The following is a 25,346-nucleotide window of genomic DNA, read 5'->3' as shown; positions in this document are numbered from 1 at the left end:
ACAAGATGTGTTGTATACTGTGGGCATTCAGAAATCATATCAGTTCAGAAATAATTCATCACAACTGAACTATTGCATTAATCTGTCACAGATAATAACCGTATATCTAGCAATACAACTGTCATGATAAATCCACAATTTTGTCAAATACCATAGTTGAATTGAGTTTGGATAAAGTGCTCATGCAAAATTAATAACATATAATATTGTAGCACAGCTCAACTAATTATTTCTGCTGTAAAGGATTCTAAATTAAATAATTTTATCATGAAGTTCTTTTGCAGGATTTTTTAAGCAGTAGGAGTCATGCATGTATTTGGCAACATTCTACATGAAAGTATGAATTATATTATGCTTGGATCAGGATTATGTGATTAAGTATTTTTCAAAGAATTGAAATTCTACATTTGTGATTTGAAGCACTGAAATTCTATGGGTGGAATTTTCCGTGCCCACTGGCGGCAGTCATGCTTGGTGGTGTAAGTGGAAAATATGGCAAGAAGGCCAAAAATCGGTTTCACGATGTTTTGAAACTAGTTTGCAATCGCCCGCTCTGCCTCAAAGGTACATTTCCCACTGTCAGATGCCAGAAACTTAATTGTACTACATTTGCATATCATTATAAGCCCTGCTCGTTGGAATCATCCCTCCACACTGGATCATCTGAGCAATCATGCTGAGGTATTTCACAACTGTACATAAGCAACATGCACCTGACGAACAGCACTTGGTTTGAGACTTTGAGGTTTGTTTGCCTTACTTTGAGCAGGATTTGCAGCCATCAGTGCCAGGCTTTGCAGGCACAACCACATCACTTTTAAGAGGGCTCACGGGCAGGCCTCTAACTACAGAGCAGCCATAAGGCAGGGGTGCCTTTCCAATGGCTGCAGGCCTAGGGCTTGTTTGGGGAAGTGGGAGAAGTGGCTTCAGGCAAGGGAAGAAGCTGTAGGGCGAGGGCTATACTGGGAAAGAAGGGTATCCCAGGGTGTGAGTGGGGGCACGTTGATCTGTGCAAGTGGCTGCAAGATAGTGAGGGCTAAGGAGGCATTCTCCAGAGGAGATGAGGCCAGATGGATATGTGAGGGTATGTCTGAGAGAGTAAATAGTAATGGCCCTTGAGCTGGCAGTTAGTGGGATGCCAGCGAATGTGATGAGTTTGAGAGTGTGAATTTAGAGTGATGAGATGGTTGCCTTACCCTGGCACATGGATGAGATCATTCATCCTCTTTCTGCATTGGATGACCAACCTCTTCTGTGCAGCATTGGCACTGATCACCACTGCCATCACCTACCAAGCCGGAGTGGAGAGATTAGGGGACCTCCTGTGGCCATAGCATGGGTAGAGGGCATCACAGCAGGCCTCCATGCCTCCAAAAGGTGTTCCAGGGATGAATCACTGAATCGATGGGGGCTACAGTCTTCCTTCTTTTCGGGGCTATGTCATCTGTGCAACCATCCTGGGCTGGAAGCCCTGAGTGCACATGGCTGCACTTTATAATATGGCACCCGGCATGCGTAAGCGACAAGGTGACAGCGTGGCAGGCAAATGAGAGACCAACCTCCATCAAAGCAGCATGTTTCCCAGGAAAGCACGATTAATAAGGCGGGATTGGGATGATACAGCATGAAAAGCCTCCATTGCGACCAACGGGTAAAATGTTCTTTTTTCCACTCACTACTACACTTTGTGTAAATCTAGGACGATTCCGCCTTATGTCTGGATGGGGCATGCAATTAGTTGGGGTATACTGCATATTGTGGTGATGTAAGATGCCTTCATTCTGGGGTTTGGAAATAGTCCATTATATCGAACAAGGGTCTTACATCTAGCACACTTTAGTCAGACTTGCATATATAATCAGAACAATGGGAACACTTATTTTTGAGAGTTATGCCTTTAGAGGGCACACTATTTTTAGAGTCAGAGATAAGAATACTTCCTTGTATTGCTCTCCATTCACATCCTCCTTCCTCCTCCAAACTCAACTTCTTTCTGTGTCCATCCCTGAAAAAGCTTTGTCCTTTATTCATTTATAATTGCACTTTCAGAATTTCAACTCTTTAATCTTTGGCCCTCCATTTTGTGATGCAACTTGTGGCATTTTCCGATGTTAAAGATGTTAAATAAGTACTGGTTGTTGGTATTATTTCCATCTTTTAGTGTTCCACTTAGACCAGACATCTGTGATCAAGAAGGAAAGATAAGTAGCCCATTCTTAGACCACCATCAGTATTACTCTGTTAATACAGTGCTGTACTACACAGTGTTTTTCAGTCTACCTGTACCAAGGTTGGAAATGCACAACAGGCTGTCAGCAACAAAAATAAAGAGTTGGTATTTTGGACTTATGTCAAGACTGACAAAGGTCCAAACCTGATATGTTAATTTATTCTTTTGCACTTTCCAGATGTTGCTAGATCTGCTCCACATGTCCAAACATTGTTTTCATTGCAGATTTCCAGTATCCCATGATCCTTTTTATTGCCATATTCATAAATTAATTTATATGGGAGCTGGATAAATACTGGGCTGGGAATGGAATTGTAGGATCAGTGTAGACTATAATGCTCTAGAGGTCTATTTCAAGTAATGGATCCTGTGGTGCTGAGACCATTGAAATGGCATTTCGGGAATGCAATCACATCTGTAAAAAGCAAACATCAGGGGTAAATATGTTGGCTGTAAGGTTGATTAGATATTGTTTTTTTCATATTGTTATTTTTCATTCAAGCATTTTCGAAGAAAGAGAAAGATTTTGCTGAGTTTTCCCCTAGTCTTTAACTAAATTTGGGAGAATTTATACAACTTTATCTCATGCAATCTAGCAGATGAGATCAGGCTCCAGGTCAGCTTTGGTATGCAGCTGTAACCGGTATAGGCCTGTTTTATGCAAGATACAACTCTGATCCTGCTGATATACTATAACTTGAAATTAATTTTAGCTGTTTTACTGAACAAATTATTGATTGCTCAAACTTACAATGTTATCGCCAACAAAGTCAAATAAAGAGATAGATCTGATTCAATGGATACCAATCTAGGAAGGACTGCTCCTGAAACAGCTGTTAAGACTGATTCAATGGTGAGCAACTGCAATGGCTTCACAAATTGTGCAAGTGCAACTTACTAACATTTTGACACTGATAATCCCCATATCCCAGTATAAACGCCAGGATGTGTCCACTGGGAATCTCTGCTACTGCCCCACCCAAGACATTTCGGAGTCAAGGAAAGGCTCCATTATTAGCATTTTAATGGTCATTTCTGGGCCATTGGGTATAATTAGAGAGTGTGTTGCAGATTTCGGGAGACTCAGAAAATATGGTGCTGTCAAGCTGCTCCAGGGTGGTGTCAGTGCCACTCCATCAAGAGTGAGGAATTGTAGTTCTTGCTGAAGGGGATCATTTTAACTGACACAAATTGGGTGAGTAAGCAGTTATGATCATCCAGGTTACTGACCTGCCCTGGAGCCACCAGAAGCTGACCATTCCTAATTTTAATGCACAGCACCAAGCAGGTGACAAGGGACAGCCACCCAAAGCTACTGGAATTGAATGAGGCTGAGCCTTGTTGCTGGAATAGTGAGAGTGTTTTTAAAACACACCTGCTCAAAACCTTTCCGGTGATAGAATTGAGCCCTAAGTTATTGAGTCTCAAAAGTCCAATGTTTGCACCAGGGCCAGAGGCTGACCATTGAACATAGGAACAGGGGTAGTCTATTCAACCCATCAAGCCTATTCCACAATTCAGTTAGATCTTGGTCAATCTGTAGCTCAACTCCATTTACCTACCTTTGTGTCATATCCCTTGATATCCTTACTCAACAAAAAATCTATTGGTCTCAATCTTGAAAATTTCAATTGGTTCAACATCCACAACTTTTGGGCAGCAAGCAAGTTCCAGACGTCATTATTCTTTATATGAAAAAGCGTTTCCTGATTTTACTCCTAAGAGGAGATTATTCTTTGTGATTTCCAAATTGTTTCTATTTATCTTCAAATACATTTTAAACATTTCAATTTGATCACCCCTCAACCTTTCAAACTCAAGGTATTATAAGCCAAACTAATGTAACCAGCCCCAGTTTAATCCTGATATAATTTTGATGAATCTGCACTGTACTCTTTCCAAGGCCAACACATCCTTAAGGTTCAGTATCCAAAAATGAATACAGTACTCCAGATGGAGTCTGGCCAAGGCTCTATTTAAATTGAAGCATCACTTCCTCACTTTCCATTCCATTAGCCTTTTGGATCACTGTTGTACCTGTGCAAAAGCTTTTACTGATTTGGGTACCGTGGGGCAGGAATAGGCTGACACGATCGGTCTACCGGGACAGTCCTTTTTGTGGATTTTGAGAAGGAGGTAGAAGTGGGCTGTGTGGGGTTGGGGTAATATGAGGTTGGAAGCTGTGGAGGGAAAATCTCCAGAGGAGATGAGGTCAGTGACAGTCCTGGAAACAATGGTTTGATGTTCGGTGGTGGTGTCATGGTCCAGGGGGAGGTAGGAAGAAATGTCTGAGAGTTGGCACTCGGCCTATGCAGGGTAGAGGTCAGTGAGCCAGACAACAATAGCACCACCCTTGTTGGCAGGTTTAATAACAAAATCAGGGTCGGAACTAAGAGAATGGAGTGCGGCAAGTTCAGAAGAAGACAGGTTAGAGTGGGTGAGAGGAGCAGAGAAATTGAGATGGCCGATGTCACGTCGACAGTTCTCAATGAAAAGATCAAGAGCAGGTAAGAATCCAGAGGGAGGGGTCCAGGTGGAGGGAGAATACTGGAGGCGGGTGAAAGGTTCCATAGAACAGGGGGAAGACTCCTGCCCAAAGAAGTTAGCACAGAGACGAAGATGGCAGAAGAAGAGTTCAGCACCATGCTGAGCCCAAAATTCATGGAGGTAAGGGTATGAAACTGAGTCCTTTGCTGAGTACTGAATGTTCAGCTCAGAGAGGGGAAGGTAAGAGGGTATAGTGAATACACGGCAAGGGCTGGGATTAGGAGATGAGATGGGGTCAGAGGGATGGGAAGAGGTGGAGAGTCCTGAATGGGCATTGGTATCAATAAGTTGTTGGAGCTTGCATTCATTAGCACCTGAAAGGAAAGGAAAAAGTTTCTTGTTAAAGCCTTGGATGAGATGAAGAAACTGGGGACAAGGACAGCTTTGAGATAGGATGAGTCAGTGCTGCTAGAGGGAGAGGTCAAGTGTGTTCATATGGCGGTGCATGGCACTGAGTATGGATCTCAGGATGCAGCAAAAACAGCAATCTGAGGAACGTTGTATGTCCTGGAGATACCTGTGATCCTGGGTGGATTCGAAACATGAGGGATGGAACTTCAGTTGGAATCCACGTAGGGTAAGTCGGAGATGGAGGAAGGAAATATGGCTGTGAAAGTGAGTTTTGGTAATCCCCTTGTCAAACACCAGGGGGGAAATGGAAAGCAATGAAGGTGAACAGGGCAAAAGAGACAAAAGGAAATCCTTCAGAGAGAAGAGCAATACTTCTTCAAAGTAGGCATTCCTGGAAGAGAAGCAGTGAATTAAACACTAAGATAGAAGCAAAATACTACAGGTGCTAGAAATCTGAAAGAAACACAGAAAATTCTGGAAAAACTCAGCAGGTCTGACAGCATCTGTGGAGAGACAAACAGAGTTGCTGTTTTGAGTCCGTATGACTCTTCTTCAGAGCTACCGAAGCTCCGCCAACTTCCATAGGTTAAGATCCTCTGAGAGAAAAATTTTCTCCTCATCTCCGTCTTAAATGGGAGACCTCTTTTTTAAACTGTGTCCCATGGCTCTAGTCTCTCCCACAAGGGGAAACATCCTGTCAACATCAAATCTGTCAAGTCCTCTCAGGGACTTATAGGTTTAATAAAATCACGGGAGTAATCGTCCCACATTTGCACCAAGTGCAGTAGCGAGTGGATAAAATGACATTTTACCCACCAGCCACAATGGCGGTTTTTCATGCCGTATCATCCCAAACCCGTCGCATTGATTATGCATTCCTGGGAAAAACACTGTTTCAATGGCGGGCGGACTCCAATTCGCGCCCCCCCACCACCACCACCACCACCACCACCAGCCGGTCCAGTGATTTGTCCATCAAGAGCCTTTTGGATGCTGTGGGGGCCCACCATGCTGTGATGTCCTGTATCCATACTGTGGCCACAGGAGGGGGCAGCAACATTACCACTCCGGCTTGGTAGGCAATGGCAGTGGTGATCAGTGCAAAATCTGCATTGATCAGGTTGGCCATCCAATGCAGATAGTGAATGAATGATCTCGTCTGTGCTGCCAGGGTAAGGCAACCATATCATCACTCTAAATTCACACACTCGAGCCCATCACAGATTCACTGGCATCTCACTCACTGCCAGCTCAAGGGACATCACCAATCACTCTTTCACATGCACCCTCACATCTTCACCTGGCCTCATCTCCTCTGGAGACTGTCTCCTCAGCCCTCACCATCTTGAGGCCACTTGCACAGATCAACATGTGCCACCACACACACCCTGGAATACCCTCCCCGCCCCCCCCCCCCCCTTCCCCAGTACTGCCCTCACCTGCAGCTTCTTCCCTTGCTTGAGGCCACTTTTCCCCTTCCCCAAGCAAGCCCTAGCCCTGCAGCCCACAAAGCCATCCTCTGCCTTACAACTGGTCTGGTAGGTAGAGACCAGCCCATCAGCCCCCCTAAGAGTGCCTGGCACTAATGACTTGAGTGCAGCCCGAAGCGAGGTAGGCAAATAAACTTCAAAGTCTCGAGCGAAAAGCAGCTCGCCAGGTGCACATCACTAATGTGCAATTCTAAAACATGTCATGCAATCACACCGGCATGGGCAGTTGATCCAGCATGAGGGGATGAGTCGGCTGGACTAGCCTTTTAATAATATGCAGATATATTACAATGAGTTTCCCAATGCCCGATGGCGGGAAATGCAGACTGCCATCAACAGGCTGAGTGGACGATTTTTGGCCTTCTCACCATATTGTCCATTCATGCCGCTGAGGACACACGATGCCAGCGGGCACAGAAAATTCTGCCCAACCTCTCATTCCTCTAGGCTTCAATGGGTATTGGCCCAACCTGTCCAAGCTTTCCTCATAAAACAACCCCTTCATCCCAGGAATCAGCTGTGTGAACCTTGTCCACACTGATTCTAATGAAATGATATGCTTTCTTAAATAAGGAGACCAAACGTGTACACAGTACTCGAGATGCAGTCTCACCTCTATGGCTATAGCAAAACTTCTTTACTTTTATGTTCCATTCTCCTTGCAATAAACAACACCATTCCATTCACCTTCCTAATTACTTGCTGTTCCTGCCAACTAACTTTTTTGTGATTCATGTGCCAGAACCCAGATCCCTCTGTACCACAGAGTTCTGCAATCTCTCTCCATTTATATAAAATGCTGCCTATCTATTCTCCCTGCCAAAGTGGATAAGTTCACATTTTCCCACATTATCTGCCAAATATGTGCCCATTCACTTAACTTATCTATGTCCTTTTGAAGACTGTCTTCTTCATAATTTACTCTCCTACCTATCTTTGTTTCATCAACAAATTTAGTAACCATATATTCAGTCCCTTTATCCAAGTGATTAATATTAATAAATAGTTGAGGCCCCAGCAGCGATCCCTGAAGCATCCCGCTGGTTACATCTTGCCAATCTAAAAATGACCCATATTCCTACTCTGTTTCCTGTTAGCTAACCAATCCTAATGCTAATATGTTACCCCTACACCATGAGCACTTATTTTTTGTAGTAGCCTTTGATGAGGCACCTTATCAAATGCTTTTTGAAAATCCTGGTACAACACATCTACAGGTTCCCCTTTATCCATGTTATATGCTACTTGCTCAAAGAACTCTAATAAATTCATCAATTCAAATATGATTTTCCTTTTAAAAAGCCATGTTGACTCTGCCTAATTGCATTGAGATTTTCTAAGTGCCCCGTTATAACCTCCTTAATGATAGATTCCAGCATTTTCCTTAGTGACAGATATTAAGCTTACTGGCCTATAGTTTCCTGCTTTCTGTCTCCCTCCTTTCTTGAATTTGTTCCTTTCCAATCTGATAGGATCTTTCCAGAATCTATTTTGGAAAATTAAAGGCAATGCATTTACCATCTCAGCAGCCACTTATTTTAAGACCAAAGTGAAGACTATCAGGACCTGTTTAAAACATTTGTCAGCCATTTCTCGGTACCCTTTCTGTAGTGATTGTAATTGTTTTAAGTTCCTCCCTCCATTTTAACTCTTGATTTACGATCATTTCTGGATGTCATTTGTATTCTCTACAGTGAAGACAGGTGCAAAATATCTGGTCAGTTTGTTACTTTTCATCGTTAATTCTGCAGACTCAGTCTATAGAGGACCAAAGTTCATCTTACTTATTCCTTTCCTTTTTAAATACCTGTAGAAACTCTTACTGCCTGTTTTTATATTTCTAGCCAGCTTTCTCGCATACTCTAATTTCTCCCTCCTTATTTTTGTTTTAGCCATTCTTTGCTGGTTTTTCTATTCTGTCCAATCTTCTAACCTGCTACTAATCATCATGGAATTGTGTGCTTTTTCTTTCAATTTGATACTATCTTTAACTTCCTTAGTTGGCCACAAATAATGCATCCTTCTCCTAGTACCTCTCTTTTCACTGGGATATATCTTTGCTGAGTGTTATGAAATAGCTCCTAAAATATCTTCCTGCATCTTTAGTGACCTATTCCTTAACCAATTTCCCAGTTCAATTTAGCCAGCTCTGTCTTCATACCCTATAATTACTTTTATTTAAATTTAAAATACTAGTCTTGGACCTACTCTTCTCTCCCTCAAACTGAATGCAAAATGCAATCATATTATGTTCACTGCTACCTAGGGGTGCCTTTACTATGAGGTCATTAATTAATCCTGTCTCACTGCACGTTACCAGATCCAGTACAGCCTGCTGTCTGCTTGGTTCCAGAAGGTGCTGCTCTAAAGAATTGTCCTAAAAACACTCTATGAATTCATCATCCAGGCTTCCTTTGCCAATCTGATTCATACAATCTATGTGTTGATTAAAATCACCTATGATTTTCACCGTATCTTTCTCACAAGCCCTCATTATTTCTTCCTGTGTACTCTGTCCTTCTGTTGGGTGACCTATAAACTAGTCCCACAGGTTATTTCTTACATTTGCTATTTCTTATCTCTGTCTAAACTGATTGTACATCTTGATCTTTAGAACTAAGGTCACCCCTCTCCAATGTCATCCTTAATTAACAGAGCTACCCCACCACCTTTTCCTAGCTTCCTGTTCTTCTGAAATGTCATGTATTCTTGAATATTTAGGTTCAAGCCTTTGTTATCTTTCAGCCATGTCTCTGTATGGCTATCAGTTCATACATATTTATTTCTATTTGAGCTGACAATTTTGGAGCAGCAGAATTTGAGTCTTCACATGCAAATTCAAGTTCCTTCCAATTCCGCTGAATTTCCATTCTCTATTCAATCGCTGAGGATAGGTGCCAGCCAAAGCACAGGTGGTCCCTGCAGGGAGAGAGAAATTATATAATACTTTGTCTCCAGCTGCTTATTTGCTTTGGCACAGATTTGCAGTAAGAATAACAGTAAAGCTATCTGCAATGCTATGGAATAAACTGCAAAGCTTTCACACATGTGCAGTTATACACAAAAATCAGGAAATTTGTCTGATTTGCCCTGCTCCTCAACAAGACCCACTATGCCAGTACTTTGCTGAGAGAATCAACATTGAAAAATATGAAAGGCATGAAATTGTGGTGCTTACCCACTAGATACACACTAAACACACCAGATAAGGTTAGGGCTTATCCATTCAAGTGATCAAGTGTAATGAAATTTTAGCAGAGCAATTAATTACTGATTACTGCCAAACAACCTCTCTGTCAGTGAAAATTATCTCTTGCAAACATGGAATTTCACTTCTTCAAATTTTAATTATTTTTGGAGATTTGTTTTTTAAAAAAAACTAAAATTGTATTTTATTTGTTCATGTTGTTTAGTTTACGTCTCTTTTAATCCCTTCTATCTTTCTGTGTCTTTATTTCCCTTTCTTTTCATGATTTTACATTAAATTAAATATTCTAACTTACATTTCCTGGTTTAGATGTTGCGTTCCACAGGGAGGGTTCTTTAATCTGATTCACACAGTTCCCCGAACATCTGTAAAGGATGCTGTGCTGTCTCAGCCTTCAAATGCTGCAAGAAAACCCCTCAAAAAGTCTTTGGGCAGCTGGAAGTGGAATGAATGGAAAGTGCATTTGGCTCACCACTGACACAAGATCCTTGCTAATATCCTGAAACATTCTCAAAGCAGCTTTGGGAGCAAGTTAGCCCCAAACTTTCAGCTGTGAGTATGGATAGCCCATGAAGATCAAACACGTAATACAGAAAGCACCCCCACAAAAGGGCAAATATAAATCACAATACACACATTTTACTCCATTGACTAAGAATGACATACTTCCTTTCCTCAGAAAACCCTTTTAGCCTCTTTTCTCCTTCCCTATCTAGATTTTACACTGCATGAAGAAGACACAGGTCTGTCAGCATTTGGGAATACAAACACACCCTCATTCACATTATCCTGTCTAAGCACCCATCCAGGAAAATCCACATCAAGGGAGTTAGCTGGTGAGCAAGTGGGAAATACACAGGTGAGACAGAGCAAGAGTAAGTAAGAACAGCTGGTGGTGGCAAATGAGGAAAAGGACATTGCTGTTTGGTGGATCAGGGGAAGTTGCCTCTTAGTTGAAGAACCTGCAGACCCACAGCTCACAGTTGCATCATTTAAAAAATATGATACTTGCAGTGTATCACACATGATGCAATGTGCTGTTGTTAGTAGCTGAGGAAAAGAAGTTCATTGCCAAAATGTACAGTATATGGGAGGACCATTTAACAGGACAGTCCATTTGAGGCATGAAGCAGCTCCAGAAGCATGTGCAGCGTTGGCCCCTATGACAGTGGCCTCAAGAACCATACTTGCTTTCTGCATGAGTTCTGAGATTGCTGCTATAAATGCTTCAGATGGCACAATGCCATCTCTTCACATTTGGGACAGGGCTTCACTGGGGCCGTAATGTTTTTTTCCATAGGCATATATAGCCATTATCCAATAGTAGTGGTATTGCAGAAAGATGCACAGACAATATTTGCTATTTCAGATTGGAGCATTTATGTGCCCTCCTGTTGACCCTCTCTGGTAATTGCACATGGGGTAGAAAAGAAGCAGGTTTAGGTTGTTGATGCAAAATGTAAAATGTAAAAAGGCCAGTCCAACCTGTAGTAGAGCCTTGTCAACCCTTAGTAAAAATGATCTGAGGTCACATGTTGTAAGAGGCTCCTCCTGACATGCTTGGGAGAAGCACTGCATTAGAATTAAGGATGTAGCCATCAAATACTTGAGACAGATAAGACATGTACATACCGTATGGGTCGTAAATTAAATTAAGTTAACAATGTGATGTTATTTTTGGTAAGCTTTAGAAGTGGTTTCGATAAGATCATGTTAATTGGAAGCTATTTGAGTTGATACATATAGATCTGGAGATGTTGACATATCTATGCTGGATAGAGAAAAGTTACAAACAGGACTTTTCTTCCACTGGCCAGGCATGGTCATCAAGAGAAATCTGTGCCAATTCCATATCAGATTGGTACAAATGTCCCTTGAAGCCAGCAACAGATTTTCCTCCATTATCCTTTCCAAAATGCTCCTATGAAAACCCTCATTCTCCAACTTTGTAATGCAAATTTTGCACCATCCAACACATAACCATATTCTTTGGATCTTCACAGGCCTACATTGCAGAATGAGCTCAGCTCAATCAAACAATTTGACAGTGCCTTCAACATGCATAGAGTATACTTAATGATATAACTGGTGGATGAATGGAATTTGCTTGGTTTTCTAGGAAGTCTTATAAGTCATCCTGCTGTTATCCATCAGCATCATAAAGGGTAGCCTTTATCTCCATGGGGCTACTTGAATTCTTGCAGGATTTTTAGGGCAGGGATTTGATCTGGGATCAGGACACTGATGCAAGGAGCAAGTGCGGGTCCAGACCTCACACTGTGTCAAAGTCACTCAACACTGTAGTGTTTAAGGGTTTAATGATCTATGTTTGATTATGTTAGTCTATTGGCTGATCTATGTTCTTTGTGCTTGATTAATTAAGGCTGGGTGTAGCCTCTGGGAGCTAAAGTAAACAGAACCTTTGAGAAAAGACTTGAGAAGCTAGAGCTGTGATCATGTGTGTAGAAATCCTGTGATGGCTGAGAAATTTTAAGGCATTGTAAATAAACCTGTTGTAGACTTAGAACTGGTGTCATATTTGCATTGCTCTGAGCTAAATCAGATATATAAAATATCAAACCGATGAATAAACCACAGAATTGGCACAAGGATGGTTGAGAAATGTTTAAATTTACCAGCTCCAGCAGTTTCTTTCATTGCCGGGAGATTTACCTATGTCGTGGAATCAATGGCTTTTGAGGCTCAACAACTATTTGCTTGCTACAAGGATAGACAGTCCAAATCCAAAGCAGCCATCCGCAAGGAGATAATACTTGTACATTGTCTCAGAGCAGAAGGCCAGTGGATATTCAAGCAGCTCACAGGAGATGTGTTTACATTTGAGACACCAGTAAGTGCACTCGAAAAGTATTTTGGGCCAAAGAAAAGTGTTATGATCAAATAATTTACATTTTGCCAGGGAAATGGTAAACAATACATGGCACTATTGTGGCAATTGGCTTTGATACATGTAATTTTGGTACACCAGCCAATTAACTAATTTGTGACTAATTAATTGAAAAGATTTCAATTCCACAAATTAGGGAATGTCTCTTCATGGAGGATGATGATTTAACCTGGGAAAAAGCCATAACCTTGGCAGTCCAAATGGAATCTGCCATGTTAGATATGAAGAGGTTACATAGAAATGCATCCTAAGACTTAGGGTCACAGACATGGCTTACCCAACCAGTTCAAGTGCAAGAATCACGGATAAAGCAGCAGTCTCTTCAATACATCCCCCCTTTGGGTTAGATACCTCCCAAACTGTGCTCAAATTGTGGAAATGCTCATCAAGTCACAATGGCATGTCCAGTTCAAGGGGAAAAAAGTGTAACTCATGCTTAAACTGGAATCATTTTGCAAAGGTATACAGGTTGTCAAAGAAGAGGACTTCATCAGTTCGACATGTGGAGGAATCTCTTCCTGAGAGTAGGGTACAGCAAGTGTACACCATCATGAACAGTAAAGCACCAGGTCATTTTAAGGAATGCTCAGTTGAGATTGCAGGCATCTCAGTGTCACTTCTCATCAATGTTGGTGTGAAAGTATCTATTTTGAGCAAAAAAACTCTATGATTGATACTTTTCACAACTTTTGCTCACTCCTGCAACAGACAATCTTCAAGAATACAACGTCTCAGTTATTCTGGTTTTGGGAATGATCACAGTCCTAGTACGCTACAAAAACATCACCTTAGACAGATTTATGTGCTACATAGCCAAAGGCAGAAGCCTTATGGGAATAAACCTTTTCAACAGGCTTGGCCTCAACTTTGAAGACCCTACCAGAGCATACATTAACATGATCAATGACACTGAGTATACATGACTATATCCTTCCTTATTTAGCAAATTTGGGGAGACTAAGGTGTACTGTCATGTTTCTCATGTTGACAGATCAGTTCTACCATTTTCACAAAATTTGAGATGGTTGCATTTGCAATCCATGTCCAAGTGTCACAGGGCTGAAACAACAAGAAGCAGACGTTATCATTGAACCAATTGACTCATCACCATGGATATCAAATCTAGTCATTTCACAACAAAAAACTGGCGAATTTACATTGACATCGGCAGTCAACAAAGCTATCATTCCAGACAAGTATCCACTTCCTACAATCCAAGAGCTGTCAGCATCATTTTGTGACTCCACAGTCTTTACAAAGCTAGATATGTGATCTAGAGCTATCTTCAGATACATTTAGCAGTGCAAAGCTGATATCTCACAGTCCATAAGGCATTCTGTAGTACTGAAACACACTAGGTAACAAAAGCTAAGTTCAGCATCTAGCACACATTCCTGAAGATTATTCCTTCAGTCTTGTCAGACATTGAGGGGACACTTAACCTACTTGACAATGTCATTGTCAATGGAAGGGGCAAAGCAGAACACAATCAACGATTTTTGCCTGATTTGCAAAAAACAATCTGATGCTCAACATGGACAAATACACATTTGTGGCACCTGACTTTCTGGGGTACAGAGTGACAGCAGCTGCACATGACATCATCAAAGCCATTCATGCGCTTCCAAGACCGTCTACCGTGAAAGAGTGGCATTATATTACTACCAACTTTTATCACAAATTCATTCCTAACTATGCAGAGATCATGGAGCCTCTTTGGAAGCTATTGCGCAAAGATGCACAATAGGAATTGACAGTCACATAGCAAACAATGTTTGATATGATAAAGGTGAAGATAGCATCTTCGCCATTCATTGTGCATTTCAACCCACATGCAGAAATGTATGTCACAACAGATGCATCAGGAAATGTGATTGGAGCTGTACTCTCAGTCCTTTGAAGGAAGCACATGACTAATTGCTTATGCATCACATCCATTGTCGCAAGCAGAATGCATATTCACAGAACGCTCTAGCCTACATGTACACTTGTGAACATTGGCACATGTATCTCTACAGTAGAAAGTTCACTCTGCACCAATCACCAATGCTGACTACATTGTTCGCTACATCAGGACCTGGTCATTGACTTCTACATATCTACAGATGGTCAAATCATCTTCATCAGTCCAACTTAAGTCAAGTATCTTGCAGGTTCACACAACCGAGTAGCTGACATGCTTAGCCATACTGCTATCGCAGACAGTGTCAGCCATGGTGAAACAACTTGCAACGTTTAAGACCACGTGATTACAGTGATTTTGCAATGACTGCAAATCTTGCTATGCGAGAGAGTTGGAGGCAGAATCGGAAACAGACAGTGTACTGCAGGAAGTAAGCCAGTATCTAAAAATCAAGTCGCCTTGTGAAGTAGTGGAAGAACAGAACCTGTACTACAAAGTATGCAATGAGCTCTCATTAGTGATAACTGTTTTGCACACTGAACTCAAGTATGTATTGCACCTTGCCCTTGAAGGACATCTGGGTGTATTAAGATGAAACAATGATCCTGTGAAGCAGTCTGATGGCCAGAAGTAGATAGAAGAGTTCATTAGAAACTGCATAGCTTGTATACTCAATGAAAAATCTGTTAAACCATGTCCTGCAACTCTGAAACCCATGGCCAACAAAACCATGGCAACAACTGCAAGTAGATATTTTGCAGAAGTGTAAGCAGCCCCTAGGAATCAATGTTTTTGTTTGTTGTTCATGATCTACATAGCAAATGGCCGGAATCACTACAACAAATTCCATAACCACTACTTCAGTCATTGACATTCTAGACAAGTTGTTTACAAAATGGGTTTTGCCGGAGAATATCACTACGGACAATAGACCTCAGTTTGTTTCCAGTCAGTTCATGGAACTTCTAGCAAGTTACAGAATTCATCACCATCTGACCTCGTGTTACAACCCAAAATCGAATGGTGGCATTGAATGATTCAACAGTGTGATCAAGGACAGTCTGAAAGCTAGCAAATCAGAGGGGAAAATGTTTGAACAATTCATTCATATCCTACTTTGCACATCTTGATCCACCCCATACTCTCTGACCAGAAAGACAACAGCCAAACATACGATAGATCATAAATTTCGCATACCACTGACAGTTCTTAAGCCATCACCGCCCGACAATGAGGATGTCAGAGTGAAAGCAGATGAAGTCATAAAGTGACAAGGTAAAGCTAGAGCATACTTTGATAAGCAAACAGGCACAAGGGAACCACAATTTGCAGTTGGAGATTGGGTTCACATCAGATGGTCAAATCGTGACCACAAATTTTCATCATCTCTTGAATCAGGTCCAAAACAGTTGCTCAGTACCAATGCTTATCTGTTGGAATGACAACACAAAGTGGAATGTGAGACACTTGATAACAAGTAGACCAGGGTATTTCAAGGACAGCAACTATGAGGATACATTTCCTTTTCTGATGAGTGATGTTGATCATCCTCCTCATCAAGTTGATCATACAGAACCACAACCTCAAATTTATAGATCTAATCGTAGAAATCAGAAACCTTCATACCTCAAAGACTATTTCCATACTTAGAGAAAACAGAAAACAGTTGAACTAATAAATGACTTGATGTATTTATGTTTGTTGTTTAGAACGATTTAATTTAAAATAAGGTCATTATTTAAAAGAGGGAAATTGTTCAATCATTTAATTAATCTTTGTTGATTATATTAGTCTGTTGACTGAGCTATGTTCACTATGCTTGATTAATTAAGGCTGGGTATAACTCTTTCAAGTACAAACATGTTTCCATCTGTTCCTATTAAGATGAAATTACATTGTTTCATAATTTGCCATGGTGAGATTTGAACTCTTGATCTTGGGGTTACAAGCCCAGTACCATAACCACTTGGCTATTTAGGTGTAGCCTCTGAGAGTGGAAGTAAACAGAAGCTTCCAGAAAAGACCTGAGATGCCAGAGCTGTGAACATGTGTATGGAAATCCTGTGATTGTTGAAATATTTTAAGGCATCATAAATTAATCTGGTGTAGACTTAGAACTAGTGTCATCTCTGCATTGCTCTGAAGTAAATCAGATATATAAAATATACAACAAACCAATGAATACATAACAGACATGAATTTCCAAGGAATGGCTAATTAATGAGCAGAGGACATGTTCATCATCCAATTAAGTTTGGGGGGCAGTCTCCTGGCACTGGAAGACAAATAGGAGACCCTCCAGTACTAAGAGAGTGACAGCCTGCCGATGCAGGGAAGGGGGAAAGAAATTCGGAGGTGCCCTCTCAGCACTTTCAAAAGGTTTGGAAACAAATTGATCACAGCTACCAGACCACCATCGTGGAGGAGGAGCCCCTGCACAGGGTAGCCTGCAACCACAGCTGTGGCTGACTTTCTGCACCGGCAGTGGTTATCTTTTAAGTACTTTTGAGTGCTGGTCCCCACTTCTACCAACAGCAGCGCTCCCCCCCATCCCACCCCTCCCCACCCCCGATCCAACCCCCCCCTGCCTCCTTTCACTGGCTTTATTTTGGCCATCACAGGAGACCTGCCTGCTGACTGAAGAATTCCAGCAGGTGCTGAAGAGTGACATTGTTGGTCCCTTCAATTGCTTCATTTGGCTTATTGCTACTTCTGGGCAGGTAACTGTTGTGTCTCTGACCCAGCCTTCTTGAAAATGACTTAGAGGTGGAAAGATGCCAGCAGACTGGCACACTGCTAGCACTGTAGAATTCCTCAAAATGATGGTGTTCTGAAAGTTGCCAGAGAAGTGCATACTATTGGTCAACAAACTGCACATTGAGATAATAGCATGCTTCCCTGTTGATGTATACCTGGCTGTTTTTGCAAGGAAACATGTGAATTCCACATATGACTCATGGACCTTGAGAAATACTGGTATTCGTTAAAATTACAGTGTTCTGGTCTGTTAATACAAGTTGTTCAAGGGCAAACTAATGAAGTCATTGACTCTAGAGAACAATGAATCTGCAAATTGTTTGTTGTATCTGTGTACAGCTGTTTGATCTATAGATCTCTCCAGTGACAATCTGGAATTTAAAAAATGGCTCAGAGGTTAAAGGTGATGACAACCTCAGCAAACACTGGCAAAATGGTGCATACAGTGGTATTGGGCTGCAAACCCGCTTGCAGCATAACTCACTGACAATTTTCTTTATAATGTGAAACGTCCGCATGTAATTCTCCAAGTTAGGAATATACCTGCTGAAATACAATGATGCAGGGGGTTATTGATGGGTGGGATACTCTGTGCCTAGTGTGCAGCCTCAACAACTTCCATTTAATCTCATCACTTTCCAAGAAGCAAAGTTAGAGAGAAATCCTCTTGGGAAACCCATTAGCCCCTGAAAAAGTGCATACCTGATTCCTATAGTTTCTATGCAAAGGGTACAGTTTTGATACCAAAATAACATCCATTGCTACTCCCACTCACTTCTGGTGTGGCCCACACTGTATAACAGCTTGGTAAGGGCGTTAGAAGTGCGTTAGGACCATGCGCTGGAAGTATTCTGAGCAGGTAGATCATGACACCAGCACGTAAAGTTGACTTGAGGATTGTGCTGCGATTTTGGATGTCATCACTCTAGGCAATGTCCTTTCTTAACCCTGCACAGCTGAACATGCAGTCAACAGCAAAAGCGACCCTCAATCATTATTATTTAAAGAGATCACCAGCAATTCGCAGATTAGTTGCTGATTACTTTTTACAGGTTTTGTTTGAGCTTTCTGGAAGTGTTTTGTGGGGTTGGTTCCAGTTGGTGAAGTGTACAGGAAGTAATGCTACACATGGAGAAGGCCTTGGTTGTGACTGCCACGGTTCTGGTCAGACCATTTACTGCCAGTCATGCCTGCTATAGTTGCCATTCCACATGAGCTGCAGAGGGAGGAGGAGGGGAAGAAGGGCTCTCAGCAGAAGGCATGTTCCATCTCTTCCAGGGGCGTTTATCCTAAGTCCACCTTTTTAAAAAAAATATTCTTTCACTGGCGTCACTGGCTGGGCCAGCATTTATTGCCCATCCCTAACTGCCCTTGTGAAGGTGGTGGTGAGCTGCCTTCTTGAACTGCTGCAGTCCATGTGGTGTTGGTACATCCACAATGCTATCGGAAGGGAGTTCCAGGATTTTGAACCAGCGACAGAGAAGGAATGGTGATATAGGTCCAAGTCAGGATGCTGCTGACTTGAAGAGGATCTTGCAGTTGGGGTGCTCCCATGCATCTGCTGTCTTGTCCTTCTAGGTGGTAGAGGTTGTGGGTTTGTCGAAAGACCCTTGATGAGTTGCTACAGTGCATTTGTAGATGGTACACCCTGCTGCCAGTGTGCGTCAGGATGGACGGAGTGAATGTTTAAGTTGATGAATGGGCTGCCAATCAAGTGGGCTGCTTTATCCTGGATGGTGTAGAGCTTCTTGAGTGTTGGAGCTGCATTCATCCAGGCAAGTGGGGAGTATTCCATCATACTCCTGACTTGTGCCTTGTAGATGCTGGACAGGGTTTGGTGAACCAGGAGGTGAGTTACTCAGAGTTCCAGCCTCTGACCTGCTCTTGTAGCCACTGTATTTAAATGGCTAGTCCAGTTCAGTTTCTGGTCAATGGTAGCCCCCAGGATGTTGATATTGAGGGATTCAGTGATGGTAATGCCATTGAATGTCCGGAGGAGTCAGTTAGATTATCTCTTGTTGGAGATGGCCATTGCCTGGCACTTGTGTGATGCGAATGTTATTTGCCACTTATCAGCCCAGGCTTGAATGTTGTCCAGGTCTTGCTGCACATGGACACAGACTGCTTCAGTATCTGAGGAGTCGCGAATGTTGCTGACTATTGTACAATCATCAACGAATATCCCCACTTCTGATCTTCTGTTATGACCAGGATGGGAGGAGTGCGCAGTTTATCTAGCCCCACAATTCCACAGATCGCACCATTAGTTTAAAAGGTTAATTCAATTACCAAAATAGCCAATTATTTACCTTTGCTAATGATAGACCCAGAATAAAAGAGACTTTAACCAGGCTTCTTTCAATAAACTCAGAATGATGGATTTATTATAAAACAAAACTTTTTTTTGAAAACAAGTTGCAAGAACTGATTAACACACAATTGTAATCTGGAAGTATAAATATCTGTCCATTTTAAAATTCCCCAGCATGCAGAAACACACACACACCACACACACACACAAAAACACACAAATAGGGTCTCTGCAGAGACAGACAATTGATGAAAAAAACTTTATGAAAAAGGAGAAAGTTCACAGGATTTCGATGTTGTTGTTCTGGTGCTCCCTTGTGTGAAGTCAGATCACTAGTCCCAATAGGTGTCTGGACGTTCTCACCAACAGAGCTTCAGCACGGAGGAGAATAGAGCTGGATCAATCCTTCTTGTCTCAGCCTCTTGGGTTTCCAAATTCTTACAAGTCCCACTGAGATGAGGATATTGATAACCACACTGTGTTTCATGTAAGGGAAGGAGAGCACGAATTGGGTAGCTTTCCCCCTTCTCAGATAATTCCTAACTGAGTTCAAAAGAAAAGTTCAAAACATAAAGTTTAACTTGGCCTGGTGATTTCCAGTAAATCATCAGGCCGTTGCCTTTAAAACAGTTTTTTTTCCCCCATCAATTGAAGTAACTGCAGTTCAAATAAGCAAACAGCTCTTCCCCTGACAAGGGCCATGTTGGTCAGTTAGCTGAAGTCATGTGATTTATTAGAAAAGGCATGCTTGTTGACAGTCCAAGGTGAAGTTATGACCTTTTTTAAAAAAAACATCCAGGGCAGCTTCAACGTGTCCAAATAATGCAGCGTCCTTCCAGATTTTAAATGAAAATATAGCTCTTGAAGATATGGGCCTGAATTTTGCGCTCGTCGGAGGTGCACCATCAGCGAGCCTGGGAGCGGATGGGAAACCGTGCCCTGACCGCGTCGGTCCCTAACCACGATTTCATGCTGGCTGGCCAATTAACAGCCAGCCAGTGTGAAACGCACCCTGCGAATGGCTCAGCACTGCCGACGGGGGCGGGAAGAGTCCGGGTGCTGATGTCATCGCAGGTGCTGGTGAGCACTTCCACTGAGCTCCCTGAAGGCAGACAGCTGCCTCAGGAAGCTGCAGACCTCCAAATAATAAAACAAAAGCACAAAAGTGCTGCAAAAGATGACCATCTAAGACAATCAAGCACCTGAAAGCATACCTCATAAAAACAAAGACCCCAGATATTTCTTTTTATTTTAAATCCTAACAGAGATTTCATCCCATCCTTAGATGAGGTTTCATCAAAAATGTAAAAGTCGCCTGGCCATTTGGCCCATCTGCCAACCATAAGGTTGGAGGGGCCACAACAAATCTCTTACAATTGGACTGTTAATGAGCTTAATTGTCGATGGGCACCCTTCCAACTTTTGCGTGTGCTCACCGAGTGAAATATCGCGCAAAACATAAAAATCTGGCCATAGTTCTAACAATGGAGAGAAGGTCATTGATGAAGCAGCTGAAGATGGTTGGGCCTAGGACACTACCCTGAGGAACTCCTGCAGCGATGTCCTGGAACTGAGATGACTGACCTCCAACAACCACAATCATCTTCCTCCAAATAGTGGAGAGTTTCCTCACTGATTCCCACGGACTTCAGTTTTGCTAGTGCTCCTTTATGCCACACTCAGTCAAATGCTGCCTTGATGTCAAGGGCAGTCACTCTCACCTGATTTCTTGGTTTCAGCTCTTTTGTCCATGTTTGAACCAAGGCTGTAATGAGTTCAGGGGCAAGGTGGCCTTGGCGGAACCCAAACTGAGCATCAGTGAGCACGTTGTTGCTGAATAAGTGCCACTTAATAGCACTGTTGACACCATCCATCACTTTGCTGATGATCAAGAGTATCTGATGTTTGGTAATTGGCTGGGTTGGATTTGTCCTGCTTTTTGTGTAAGGACATACCTGGGAAATTTTCCACATAGCCGAGTAGATGCCAGTGTTATAGTTGTACTGGAAACACTTAGCTAGGGGCATGGCAAGCTCTGGAGCACAAGTCTTCAATACTATTGCCGGAATATTGTCAGGGCCCATAACCTTTGCAGTATTCAGTGCTTTCAGCCATTTCTGGATATCATGTGGAGTGAATCGAATTGGCTGAAGACTGGCATCTGTGATGATGAGGACCTCCGGAGGAGGCAGAGATGGATCATCCACTCGGCACTTCTGGCTGAATATTGTTGCAAATGCTTCAGCTTTATCTTTTGCACTGATGCGCTGGACTCCCCCATCATTGAGGATGGGGACATTTGTGGAGCCTCCTCCTTCAGTGAGTTGTTTAATTGTCCACCACCATTCACAACTGGGTGTGGCAGGATTCCAGAGCTTAGATCTGATTTTTTTTTGTGGAATCATTTAGCTCTGTCTATCACTTGCTGCTTAAGGTGTTTGGCACATAAGTAGTCCAGTGTTGGCGCTTCACCAGTTTGACACCTTATTTTTAGGTATGCCTGATGCTGCTCTTGGCATGCCCTCCTGCACTCTTCGTTGAGTAAGGGTTGATCCCTTGACTTGGTGGTAATGGTAGAGATGGGGATATGCCAGGCCATGAGGTTACAGATTGCGCTTGAGTACAATTCTGCTGCTGCTGATGGCCCACAGTGCCTCATAGATGCCCAGTCTTTTGTTGCTAGATTTGTTTGAAATCTATCCCATTCAGCATGGTGGTAATGTCACACAACATGATGGAGGGTATCCTCAAAATGAAGATAGGATTTTGTCTTCAGACAGCATAAGTGAGTGGGCAAATACATGGCAGATGCAGTACAACGTGGATAAGTGTGAAGTTATCCACTTTGGTAGCAAAAACAGAATGGCAGAGTATTATTTAAATGGTGATAGATTGAGAAATGTTGATGTACAAAGGGACCTGGGTGTCCTTGTACACCAATCATTGACAGCAAGCACAGGTGCAGCAAGCAGTTAAGAAGGAAAATGGTATGTTGGCCTTCATTGCAAGAGGACTTGAGTACAGGGGCAAGGATGTCTTACTGCAGCTGTACAGGTCCTTGGTGAGACCACACCTGGAATTTTGTGTGCAATTTTGATCGCCTTACCTAAGAAAGGATATACTTGCAATAGAGGGAGTGCAGCGAACATTCATCAGACTGATTCCTGGGATGGCAGGATTGTCGTACAAGGCGAGATTCGGTTGACTAGGCCTGCATTCACTGGAGTTTAGAAGAATGAGAGGGGCTCTCATTGAAACTTTTAAAATTCTGACAGGGCTGGACAGACTGGATGCAGGGATGATATTTCCTCTGGCTGGGGGCGGGGGTCTAGAACAAGGGGTCACAGTCTCAGGGTACAGGGTAGGTCATTTGGGGCTGAGATGAGGAGAAAACTTCTTCACTCAGAGGATGGTGAAGCTATGAAATTCTCTACCACAGAAGGCTGGTGAGACCAAGTCACTGAACATATTTAAGAAGGAGATAGATAGATTTCTGGACTCTAAAGTCATCATGGGGTATGGGGAGAGCGTGTTGAGATAGAGGATCAGGCATGATCATATTGAATGGCGGAGCTGGCTCGAAGGGCTAAATGACTGACTCCTGCTCCTATTTTTTATGTTTCCACAAGGACTGTGCAGTGGTCCCTGCTATCGATACTGTCATGGACAGATGCATATGTGGCAGGCAGGTTGGTGAGGTTGAGGTCAAGAACACCAACTGCCGCAGAACCAGTCCAGCAGCTATGTTCTTTAGGACTCAGCCAGCTCGGTCTGTGGTAGCACTACCAAGTCACCCTTGGTGGTGGACATTGCAATCTCTCACCCAGAGTACATTCTGAGCCCTTGTCACCCTCAGTGCTTCATCCAAGTGGAGTTCAACATGGAGAAGTACTGATTCATCAGCTGAAGGAGGGTGTGTGTGGTAATCAGCAGGAGATTTCCTTGCCCATGTTTGACCTGATGCCATGAGACTTCCTGTGGTCCGGAGTCAATGTTGAGGACACCCAGGGCAACTCCGTCCCAACTGTATACCATTGTGCTGCCCCATCTGCTGGGCCTGTCCTGCTGGTGGGACAGGGCATACTCAGGGATGGTAATTGTGGTGTCTGGAACATTATCTGTAAGGTATGATTCCATGAGGCTGACTATGTCAGGCTGTTGCTTGACTAGTCTGTGAGACAGCTCTCCCAATTTTGGCACTAGCCACCAGATGTTAGTAAGGAGAACTTTGCAGGGTCGACAGGGCTGAGGTTGCCATTGTCGTTTCTGGTGCCTAGGTCGATGCCGATTGGTCCATCCGGTTTCATTCCTTATTGACGTTTTAGCGATTTGATACAACTGAGTGGTTTGTTGGGCCATTTCAGTGGGCAGTTACAGATCATCCACATTGCTGTGGTCTGGAGTCACATGTAGGCCAGGCCAGGTAAGGATGGCAGATTCCCTTCCCTAAAGGATATTAGTGAACCAGATGGGTTTTTACATCAGCCAATGATAATTGTCATGGTAACCATTGCTGAGACTAACTTTTAATTCCAGATTTATTAATTGAATTTAAATTCCACCAGCTGCCTTGGTGGGATTTGAACCCATGGCCCCAGAGCATTAGACTGAGCCACTGGATTACCAGTCTAGTAATATTAACACGATGACACCACCTCCCCCATATGGTAGGGCAGAGTGTGCATCATCTATGCTTTATGAAGGTAGTGCTCACAGAATTCCGCCACCTCTTGCAACAAGATCTACAGCTTCAGAGTAGGGCAAGGATGGTGCTGCCACTGGCTGTGCAAGTAACCATGGCCTTGAATTTCTTTATGGTGTTATCCTTCCTGGCTGAAACAGGTGACTATTTTAACATCTCCCAGTTCGCTGTTCATTGCTGCACCAGAGAGGAGACAGAGTTCTTTATGTGAAGAAAGGTGAGTCCGTTCCATTCTCTTTGAACATAACGAAGAAGGCAGGGTGCGCATGTAGCTTTACCAGGATAGGGGGCTTCCCCATGGTACAGGGGTCCAGCAACTGCACCCATAATTTTGTGAATGCTGCATCTCAGTGATGAAATGTACCACACCTCAAATGTTACCACCTGCTGGATAGGCAGCTGATGTGCGACCACACTCAGCACATCATGCTAGTAAATGCCTGCTATCCTGGCAGCAGTCACAATGCTTTCAATCTGTGCCAGTTCACTGTTCCCTCAATCTTTCAGCCAACAAATCATAACCAAAGTGTGGCTACTCCGTGACAAGTGCTCATGACTCCACACCCCAACCCAAACACACGTAGCCAGCATGCATACGATGAAACCCACGCAGCATGAAAAACATTGCATGGATGATTGGGGGGGTTCAAGCAGTATTTCTGCTGCCTCAAACGCACTGGAAGAGCCCTCTGGTACTTACCAGAGCCCAAGCCCTGCATTCTCCTTGCCTGCTATATCATCTGGAACCTGGTCATCATGAAGGCACAGCCCATGGCACCAGGGTTCCACCGAACACATCAGGAACAGGAAGAGGAATAGGGAAGAGTCAGTTGACGCATCCATTTTCTGGTCAGGCTGCTCATGAACAATTCATTTGTCTGGTTTCTGTGAACATAACTCCTAGATTCCTATTGTACAACAGTACCACACCTTTTCATT

Source organism: Carcharodon carcharias, chromosome 4 (assembly GCF_017639515.1).
Source record: "Carcharodon carcharias isolate sCarCar2 chromosome 4, sCarCar2.pri, whole genome shotgun sequence".
Classification (NCBI taxonomy): Eukaryota; Metazoa; Chordata; class Chondrichthyes; order Lamniformes; family Lamnidae; genus Carcharodon; species Carcharodon carcharias.
This window is presented reverse-complemented; position numbering follows the sequence as displayed.